Source organism: Cervus elaphus, chromosome 29 (assembly GCF_910594005.1).
Source record: "Cervus elaphus chromosome 29, mCerEla1.1, whole genome shotgun sequence".
Classification (NCBI taxonomy): Eukaryota; Metazoa; Chordata; class Mammalia; order Artiodactyla; family Cervidae; genus Cervus; species Cervus elaphus.
In genome coordinates this window covers 48,335,680-48,346,978 of record NC_057843.1, presented here as the reverse complement: position 1 = coordinate 48,346,978, position 11,299 = coordinate 48,335,680, and the positions used below count along the sequence as shown (strand labels likewise).

The window sequence follows — 11,299 nt, the reverse complement described above, 5'->3', positions numbered from 1 at the left end:
ATTTATAGTTGTTGGATTCATTCTCCTATAGTCTATAGGTGATTGCTTGTGGGGGTTGTTGGGATTTAGAGTCAGTGAATCTTTGATCCAGATGTATTTTTAATAAGGTGATCAATAAAACTTGTTGTAGATAACTTTCAGTGAGTAGAATGGAATTGCCTGTGATTGGGAACTATGCCTCCCTTGTATTGGTAAATGTTAAATGGGCACCTTCAAAAACTGATTGGCCAGTTTACTGAAGCAGGGCTGTTACTTGATGAATTAAAATATATGTGGGTGCTCGCTTCGGCAGCACATATACTAAAATTGGAACGATACAGAGAAGATTAGCATGGCCCCTGCGCAAGGATGACACGCAAATTCGTGAAGCGTTCCATATTTTTTAAAAAAAAAGAAAAAAAAAAATGTGGTACCCTTACTGACAATCAACTGTGAAACAGTTTTTTAAAGAAGAGTCCTTGAAAATACATAAAATTAGTTTAAAAAACAAGAATGAAGCAATTCACTGATGAACACAGGCAGCATTAAGCCTCCCTAGTTGACCGGCAGGGCAGCAGCATTCCACTGTGAACCCCCTTCTGAAGAACACTGACTTGTCCAAGGTCATGTTTCTTTCCAGCAATGAATGGGGTTATGGGAAGGGGATGCTTATAACAGCCTGGCCTCTCATCCCAACTTGGGACAGGTTCAAAGTCCATTCTGTCTTCAGAACCTCCATGAATTTGGCTGAGGCTTTATTGAGACCGTATCACAGTTCAGCTTTTCCTTCTTCTCAGCCCTGCATCTTTTTTTTCACTTCCACAGGAGTGATCACAAAGCATTCCCGACATCCTTCTGCCCACTAATGCCTTCTGAGTCTGTGTCTGTCTCCCAGGAAACCTAACCTGCAACAGCCTCAGTGTGTATAAAAGAAAGCTAATCTGGGCTGCTTTTATGTCCCATGTGTATAGTCTGGAGGCTGTTGCTCTCCTGACTCAGAAGGTGTGGTGGCCAGCCTACCTCCTTATACTTGGTCTGGGTTGTCCTTCTGACTATATTTAGCCATATATGCTAAATCAATCTTTTCAGTCTTGAGAAACCCTAAACGTTCATGTATTCCATTCTAACTACCATGAGGAACATCCCCTTCCCTCCCCACCCACGAAAATGAATTGTGTATTCAGTTTAAAGCATGTGAAATGATTTCCCCTGAATTTCAGCCATGACCAATAGCTAACAGCCTCATTGTGGTCTTTCAGGCTAAGCACCATACATTGAATATCTGAATTCCCACATAAATAATATTATACACCTTATTCTGTTTCCCAGAATATATTTCTTTGGATCCCAGATGTTGAAAGCATCATCATGTTAGGAGCCGGGGAATGTTTTGTCATTTCTGTTATGTGTGAAGAATAATATTTAAAATATTTCTCTGAATGTTATTTTCCATCTTGCTTTGCAATTTTTATCATTTGTAAGCTCACGCTGGTTTTTCTGTGTGTGTTTTTGGTGTGCCGATCAAACCTGTTATTGTGATTTTATTTTGACACTCTTGGTGTCAATTTCCAGGAAACACCTGTCTAAAGAACAACGTAGAGCTCATCCTATGGGAGTGAGCCAGCCATCTCTGCCAGGCATAGTAGAGTTCTAGCATCTGTGTGTTAAGACCAAATGGTGCCTGAATCAGTTTAATTTAATTTGCTTATCATTTCACTTTGGAGAGAATTCACAATACAAAGATAACTCACAAAGAGACAATTTCTGCCAAACCCCAATTTCAAAGTATTCCTAGAATGTGCAAATATTGATTATTGAGTCAGAACTTTCAGTTTAGCAATTTTCCCATTATACCTTTAGATCACTAACATAGAACTTGCTTAACCATGACTAACTAATGAGTGATGTCTGCATAATGTGAAAATGTTAATCCATATCTTCAAATATCTATTCTCAGCTCTGATTTGTAAAGACTGGAGAAAATGATAGTTTATATCATAGAAAATGATCTATCTTTGTAAATACTCTTTCTCTATTTTCTTGGCATTTATACATGTGTGCTCACAACCTTCTTGTTAAAATACAAAAATCACTGGTAGAAGGGATAGCTCTCAATCTATACACTCAAGTGTCCACACAATGTTCCATGTCTTGATTTTTCAGTGAGTGAACTCAAAGCCAAATTCTGAGAACCTTTCCTGCTGTGATGATGGGAAGATTGATTTTTTCCTTTTCTTAGTGTCTCATTCTCTTCTCTGAGTTGGAATATGAATCTGGGGCCTTTTGCCAAGATAAAGTGTTAGAAAAAAGGCTCCCTGCTTGTCATCGTGGGATATCTGTGTTATGGACTGGATATTTGTATCCTCACAGAATTCATGTGTTGAGACCTAACCCCTAACCCCAATGGTGATAGTATTTGAAGATGGGGCCTTCGGGACATAATTGGGTTAGAAGAGATCATGCAGATGGCCCAGATGATAGGAATTGTGTCTTACAAAAAGTGGGAGAAAGATGAGAACTGTTTTTCTCTCCCTCCCTCTCTCTCTGTCATGTAAGAGCCTATCGAGAAGGAGGTGTCTACAAGCCAGAAAGAATCTCTCACTAGGGCCTGACTTTGTTAGCACTTTAACCTTGGGTTTCTTAGCCTCCAGGACAGTGCGAAATAACTGTCTGTGGTTTAAACCACTCAGTCAAACTCAGTGCTTTGTTATAGCAGCTTTAACTGCCTAATACAATCTGTCTACACTGATGATGATGAGGTGGTCTTGTGCCTGTCCACATGGCCTCATCAAGCCTGACACTGTTCCATTTTTCCTGTGTCGTGGTTGTGACTTGGAGATCTCCAGGCTGTCTGTAGCCTCACTTATTTGAAGCATCTCTTTCAGATCTTGTTACCTCTGTACAAGCAGCACGTAGATCCTCTTTTTCCAGAGACCTGTGTGCTTACTTGATTTCTATTGGACTCCTTGCCTCTATTCCTAGTATTTTAAAGTTCCTTCATGGTATGTGCATGTAAGGGGAAAAATCCAAACTAACTTGTAGGTAGGTGATTTTTATATTCATCATTCTTTGAGATACAGAACTCATCTAATTTCTTCAAGAGCAGATTGCTTTAAAAAGATAAAATTAATAATGCAGTCAGATGAGAAGGGACCACATAGACTTTAATATCTCAAACTGTTTTTCAGACACAAATCTTAGCAGCCATTTATTGACAAGCATTTTCATTTTAGACAAAAAGAGGAGGATGCATTGTGCCTTGTGCAGAATTTGTCACCAGCCAGCAGAGGGAGCTTCTGAAGTTTTAGTACAGGTGTAGCAGTCATGGGTACCAGTGATCAAAGATGGTTTGTCTCAATAACTACAAGATATGCCAATGCTTAGTGATGGGGAACCAAAGGTCTTTCTCCTAACACCTAGGCTTAAATCCTTACCAGCGATGAGTTCGGCACATGTCACTTAACCTCTATTCTTTAGTTTCCTAATCTGTTAAGTGGGCAGATGATTTATGAAGTACTTAAAACAGTTTCTGACACAGATTATTGTTACTTAAGTGATTGTTCATGACAACAATTCTAGAAGAAAATACCAGGACTGTTGGAAATGTAGGTTACTCTCTCATCCTCTCCTCCTGGTATGAAGAAAATAATAATGGGGAGGAAAAATAGTGAACTGACAGCATATTTATGTAGATGGAATGGAATTAAAACCAGAAAGAACTAAATTTGCCTTGAATTGGTAAAATTAAGTTTCCTGACATCAGGGAAAATGGATATCTATAAATCCATTTTTCACAAGTGGGTCAAAGTATCTATCAATTCATATCTTGCTATGATAATTAAATAATTACCTTTAAAAAATAACATGTGGTTTATAATGCATCGGATATAAATGCAGGATTTATTGGCAAGAACTAATTGATTCTAATTAGTTTGATACCTAATTTGGTTTTATGTTTCTCTCTACATTTTACCTCCAAATTGAAGACTCTTTACCGTAACAGCTCATACAGCATAATCTGTTAAACATTTCTGGAAAAAGAAATATATTGTTCCCTTTGAAAGCTATTCATTCCAATCATAAAGTGCCACAGGCTTTTTCCTCCCCCACCTCACCCTGCCCCCATTCAGAATTCTATAGGGAAAGAAATGGTAGGGAGATGAAAGTCCTTTAAGACTTCTCCCTTTAAGAAATGAGACTCTCTTTTCCCTAATTTAATTAAAATAAACATGACTTGAGAAAGAACAAGAAATACCTGCAGGTTTAATTCTGGTTTCTCTCCATCTGTTAGACCCATATTTTCTGAAATGACCTAGCAGCTGTGCTGCAAAGACACCCCACACTAATGTTCTCTTTTATACATGCCTAAGACTAAAGCTTTAGTAAATATTTCAGTATTTTATTTGTATCAGATATAGTCACCTTTTACGAATGCCACTGAAAGCTCTGTGTTTTCCTCTGAAGGTGGCATGTTGACAGTTGAAGCGAGTCCTCTAGCTGCATTGTTGACCTCAGAAAAGATCTGGGAGAATCTTCTGGTTGAGAACTAAATATCAAATTGTACCAGGAGAATCAGTTTTCGGTGACTCAGAGTCGACCATGGTCTGCTACTCTGAGCAGAGGCAAGCATATATTTTATATGCTCAATAAAAGGGATCACAGGATTATAAAACAAAGCAAAGGTGATTTGATGGTGATACCTGGATATAAAAATTCTTTATTTAATCATTCAGCCATTCAGCTGTTTACTAAGCACCTATAATACTATGCACTGTTGGAGGAGCAGGGGCCACTTATTTAGATTTTGCACTTAGGTACCTTAAGCTTAAGAGTTGGACACAACTGAGCAACTTCACTTTCACTTTTCACTTTCATGCACTGGAGAAGGAAATGGCAACCCACTCCAGTGTTCTTGCCTGGAGAATCCCAGGGACAGGGGAGCCTGGTGGGCTGCCGTCTATGGGGTCGCACAGAGTCGGACACGACTGAAGCAACTTAGCAGCAGCAGCCCTTAATAGAGATGACATGATATGTCACCTGAGAGGAAAAAGGCAGAGGATTATTCCTTAAGGAGGGTGAGTGAGAGGAGAGGGTGTGTGGTTCTCCAAACCTCCGTGAAAGACTCAACTTTTAAATCCAAGCCTTGAAAGAGAGATGGAATTTTATAATATGTTTGTAAAATACATGTTTTTCTTTTAGGGGAATGAGCAGCATAGGTGCCTTTAAGAGAGTCAGGAAGGTACAAGGTATATGCTGGGAGAGTGAGTGATACAAATGAAGAGAAAGATGATTAAACAATAATGTTTATTATAGTTGCTACTAATTTATTAAGGAGATTCCACATTAGAGAGGGGTTCTTAAAACTTCCCTGAGAGTATACTAATAACCAAGAGGAACTTGGCAGTGGGGCCAGAGATGGCCAGCTGCACGATTTAAACTTCTTTAAAGTCTGACCTTTTTCTCCTAGTAATTCATACAAAGTTTGTATTTTATTTCATAATACAAGTACATATGCTTCAATATATATTTAAAAAGTCTCAAATTCTTTTCAGGAAGATAACTACCATTCTGTGGCTGCACTTACCTCTTGTCATGGAAAATAAGGCTCATAGCCCTGGATGTACGAGTCCTGAGTTGTAGAGGCATGGGCACGTATGAGCAGCAGGTATGAGCAGCAGAAAACACGAGGAGAAAGGAAGATTAACCCCTCATTGTGGCTGGCCTTGAGTGAGGAGTTCTAGGCTAAAATACTTGGAAGGGATTCTTTAGGTAATGGGGGAATGAAGGAAGTTTTAAATCAGGCCGTTAGGAGACTCCAGCTTACTTTGGACAATCAGGCTTGACTTAGCAGAATATTTTAGATAGATTAGGGGTGAAGAAACAGGAAAAGGAAAGAGGGAGGCCAGTTAGTAAGTGAAGGTCAGGGTCATGGCCAAGATACAGTCACAGAAGAGAAGGAGGTGAGCCCAGACACTGAACAGATGGAACTTGATTGGATATTGGTGACAATGGCAAGAGGAACATAATGTTTTTTTCGATTCTGGGTATAATTGTGAGGTTACTGAAAGTTCCATTAAAAAACATGGGGAATCTAAGGACCAGAGGAGCAAATTTGAAATTAAAGACTGATAAGTTCTACTTGAAACTACAGAGTTTGAGATAGCCAAGAACTGTTCTAGGAATCTATGCTACAGAAGCATGGACGGTTCTTTTAGTCTTCATTTATCTCATTAGGGTGCATATATTTAAAATGAAATCAGATGTGTTTAAAAATTATATATCAGCATTTTAAATACATTTATTTATGTAGTTTTTATCAATTGTTTATTACTAACAAAATGATCATTTAATCTAGGTTTTTTTTTTTAAATCTTAGAGATTTAGCACATTGGGGAGTAAAATAAGCTTTATCTTTTTAAGTAAGCTTTCACTTCCAATTAATAAACACAGGCCCCCCCCCCCTTTTTTTTTTGGTACAGAGAAGCATGATAAGAGATCAGTAAAACACTTTAAAGGATAAAATATTTTATTAGAATAAAATTATATAAAAGAAGTATAATGAAAATATGAGTTCAGGGATAAAAGGAAAAGGTAAAGTTCCAAATGTTTGTTCATTTGACTTGTTCATTTAGTTTAAAGTAGATAATGTGTGTATGTTAATCGCTCAGTTGTGTCTGACTCTTGGCAACCCCCGTGGACTGTAGCCCACCAGACTCCTCTGTCCCATGGAATTCTCCAGGCAAGAATACAGGAATGGATTGCCATTTCCTACTCCAGGGGCTCTTCCTGAACAGAGATCGAACCTGGGTCTCCTGCATTGCAGGTAGATTCTTTACCTTCTGAGTCAGGGCTTCAGGGAAGCCCAGAACACTGGTACAGTAACTAAATATAATCGTGAGCATGGTAAGTGGTAGAAGATCTATGACTCTTAACATCTTAGGTCTGCTTAGACACAGATCATTTTGAAAGGTAATGCAGACTTTTGAAAAAGGTAGGCTGCATTCTCTAACTGGAGGGTCTGAGCCCTAATGAATTATAGAAAGTGTTTGGTAACCTCTTCCCAACAAATGTCTGCATAAACGTGTCTCAGAAATCTACACGGCCTCCTAAGTCAATGGGTCAATGATGTGTGTGTGCTCACCCTGTCCAACCCTTGGCAACCCCATAGACTGTAGCCTACCAGGCTCCTCTCTCTATGGAATTTTTCAGACAAGAATGGAGTGGGTTGCCATTTCCTACTCCAGGGAAAATAGATGATAGGATATATCAAATTGTTATGTATGTAGTTTCCATTGGATATGTTGAAAGTAATGAGATCTTTGTTTTGAAGTATCAGTATTTATAATATGCTGGACATTGCTTGCTTTTTGGTTATTTAAACTTATAATGAAACAAGCTTAGTTATCAACTTAGAAAATGTGGGAAGGGTAGATAGTTATTCAAAATTATTTTAGGGAGTACATGAGCAAAAAAATGTTCAAGGCCACTACTCTGGCATATTTTGGAAAATGGTAGGTTTGTCACACAGCAATTCTTGAATCATCTCTCTGGATCCTGTTCTTCTGAATTTGTTTCTTCTTATTGCTCTTTGCTTTGCTTTAGACACTGTCTCAGTCTGTGGCTGGCAGTTCCCCGGCAGTCATATTGCCAAATCTGACAGGCCTCTGGGGTGGGGGATGAGGGTGTTTCAGGTGAAATACTGAACATCTACCAGGATTCATCCTGGCTAAACTCCTGGCTCGGTTTCACCCTAGCTATATGACCTTGGGCAAGTCACCCAGTCTCTCCGAAACTCTTCTATAAATAATTGATGGAATTGCTGTCGGGTCAGGTGTGATCGTGTCTGTGGATTACTTTGCCCTGTTTGGTACATAGAAAGAACTCAAGAAATAGTAGTTTTTCTCAGGGCAACCAGTCCTGTCAGAAAGAAGAAGAGTTTATAGAACTCTTCTGAGTGTGAGTGTGGTGAGTTTCTGCTCACCTTTTTTCTTTTAAGCAAACAGATTTCTCATTAAATAACTAAATCACTTAAATGGCAGTAAAATGTTAAAATAGGTGCTTGTCATGATTTCTACTGCTCCCCAACTATTAAATATCTTTTCGATTATTAGGGTATTTCTATACTTTTGAGTCTGAGCTCGCTAAGGAAGAAGCCACAAAATACCTTTGCAGGTAGAACATGAGTATGTCACAAATCAGATGCATTTACCCAAGATTTGGGTTGGGAGATGAGTAATGTGGCTACATTTTCTCAGGGAGGTTTTTGCAATGGCATGAGGTGTTTGTGGCCAGTTTTCAGTCTCTGGTGTAGAAATGGTACTGGTGACTATGGTGACGGGAGTGGAGACTCAATCCTGGTGGCCAGAAACATTTCAGCATCTCGTCTGTCATGGCCGCAGAAGCAGAGGGTCATAAGACTGTTTTCAGACGATTTATACTTCTGCCTTAGGAGCTTCCCTCTTAGCTGGAACTCCAGTCCTCTCATCTATCCTGTGAGCCTCTGTTATTCTTTCAACAGACTTCTTTTTCTGCTTACCCAACCTGTATGGCTGAGACAGAAGCAAATACACAAGAGGCAGTTTTACATGGCAGGCTTCTAAGGGAACAAGCACCTATGTGTTAACATCAATAATAGCTTAGTCTAATCATGAACTTTCTCAGACTGTTTTAGAATCTTTTTTTTTTTGGTAATGCTGCATCCTCCACAAATAGGTCCCGCTTGTTGGTGTCCGCAGGGCTCTGGGCTCTGTGCTGTACAAGAAGTTACATTCTTCTGATCTTTTAAAGCAGTTCTCAACTTGTTATTTGCTACCAATAACTGATCAATATGAAATCATACCCATGATAGCAGTGAGGTTGATGGAGTGGGAGTGGGATTGGAGTTGGATCGACCACGGAAAACTGAAGACACTCGGGTAAATGAGAACATCCAGGCAATGGTTATATGAGAAAGCCTGGAGCAAAATATGATTTACCATTGTTTACCTCTCACACTGCCCCTCAGACTCCAGCAAGGCTAATCTGGAGTGGAGATCTGTTTTGTAAGAGCTGATCAAAATGACAGGCCATAAATAGTAGTGAACGATATTTGCATCCCCCTTTTCAAAGGTAAATGTAGAAAAAGAATGATAATGTCTGGAGAATGTGAGCCTCTAAGAGTAACTTTATCCTGTAATCCATCCATCCTTGGAAAACAACAAAAATAACTTGAGGTAAAACTTGGATAAAAAAGGCTGAATGTCTTGGTTAACAAGTTTGAAATTATGTTGTGTAAAACACTTTGTGTGTATTTATTTATTTTACCTTCAAATGTTTTTTATTTCATCTTCATTTTATTTTAAACTTTTTAGTTCATATTGGAGAATAGCTGATTAACTATGTTGTGACAATTTCAGGTGAATAGTAGAGCGACTCATTCATACATACACATGTATCTATTCTTCCCCAAAGTCCCCTCCCATCCCGGCTGCCACATAACATTGAGCAGAGTTCCCTGAGCTGTACAGTATAGGTCCTTGTTGGTTATCCATTTTAAATATAACAGTGTGTACATGTCGACCTCCAACTCCCTAACTATCCGTTCCCCCCACCCTTCCCCTGTGTGTATTTATCTTAATGGGTATGGTATTTAATGTAGTGATTCCTCTCCACTTCTTCATTAATCAGAGTATTGCTAATACTACATGCTGCATATACCTTTTAAAAATACTTCTTCAATTATAGTGATAAATGTAATATAATTGTCTTTAAATTTGCTCTGATATACTAATTAATGAATAAATACATTGCAGCATCTTTGTGAAAGATGAGGGCAGAGTAAATGAGGCCTGCTGTTTCAGAGGGCCTCAGATTTTATCTCTAATACTCAAAATTTTGAACTTGGATATTACATTAACCTTAGATATGCTAGTAATCAAGTGTGGCCAGACAGCTGTCTCCTGATTACATATCTGAGAAGATAAATGTGGTATTTATGCCAATCAAAGTCGGCTTCAATTCACTTGTTGACTAGTTTCAAGCTTAATAGAGGGTTCTAAAAACAGAGGAAGCTTAAGAGATGTCAGATGGAAATGAAAAAAATATTTACCCCCCAGCCATCTTCAGGCTAGAGATGCACAGTCCCTCAATACATTTGTTAAATGTGAGAAAGGCTGCAAAAACTTGGCAGGTTTACTGATATGTCATAACTTATATAAGAATTGTCTGGTCTATGAAAAAAGTCTCTCTTTTTTTTTTAATTGTGAAAACAATGTCACAACATTACAGGGAGTTTGGCAAATGGAGGGGAAGATATCAATCATAATCCCAACATTCAAACATTAAACCAAGTACAATATTTGTGGGTTCTGTTCCTTTTGTTTTCATTTAAATGCTAAGTTTTCCATTATTGCAGCCATAATGTCCTCATTACAACTTTGTTCTTTCTTATTAAAGTCAGCTTAGGAGGGATTTTTATGTTTTGCTATGTTGATTCATAATTATCTAGTTTGAAAAATTGCATAGTTTTCAATGAGGTAGGTATACTTTATTTAACTAGTCTCTTACCTGTGGGCATCTCATTGACTTTTAACATTTTGGATTATTCAAAGTGTGTCTCAGTGAATACCTCGCAATCATTGCATCTTCCATATTAGGGGAAATTTCTTAAGATAAGTTTTTAGATAACATTAAGGCATGCCCCTCTTCTTTAATTGGTGATGTTGGTAAAACCAATTACATGGGATGTTGGAGAATAAAAGCTAGTCTTCTTCAGTGGGTCAAAGAGTGAATGGGGGTAAGAACTGGACAATTTTTCTGCTGATCGTAAAAAATATTTTCAAGAAAAAATTAAAGTTACAGGAACAAAATGAAAGGCTGAAATAATGAAGTCCTGAAAAGACAGGAAGATCTGGGGTCCAGAACATCAAAAGCTCCATGGAAAAATTAGCAGCGGCAGACAGAATATACCATCTCCCATATGTGAGGGAAAGTATGATTGTAGGTGTGTATGCAAGGAAGCCTTCGGTTTGGTGGCAAGAAACCAAGGGAATCCTTAAGTGATTATGGAGTTCATCTGCTGAGAGGAGAAGAGAGTATGTCTAAAATAGCCACTATTAAGAATGAAAGATAATTGACAAGTAACAATAGCTAGTGTTTTCTTCTGTGCACTCACTATGTGCTCCCTGCAGTGCTAAGTGCTTGATATGTGCTGTCACATAATAGTTGTATACTTTTCCATCGACCCTCAGCAGTGCAAGTGTAGGAAGACACTTATTCAGGTCTGGATGTTTGCCACATGGGTGCAATGGAAAGGCAATGCTAAAAGGAAACTGATGATGTG

General features: G+C 38.5%; 1 non-coding gene across 1 annotated transcript; it reads left to right on the top strand.

The window, feature by feature from the left end:
- The first annotated feature begins 276 nt into the window (after window positions 1-276).
- On the top strand, window positions 277-383 carry LOC122686388. The gene has a single exon (XR_006338747.1). It is a non-coding gene; the product is annotated as a U6 spliceosomal RNA (small nuclear RNA).
- The last annotated feature ends 10,916 nt before the right edge of the window (window positions 384-11,299 follow it).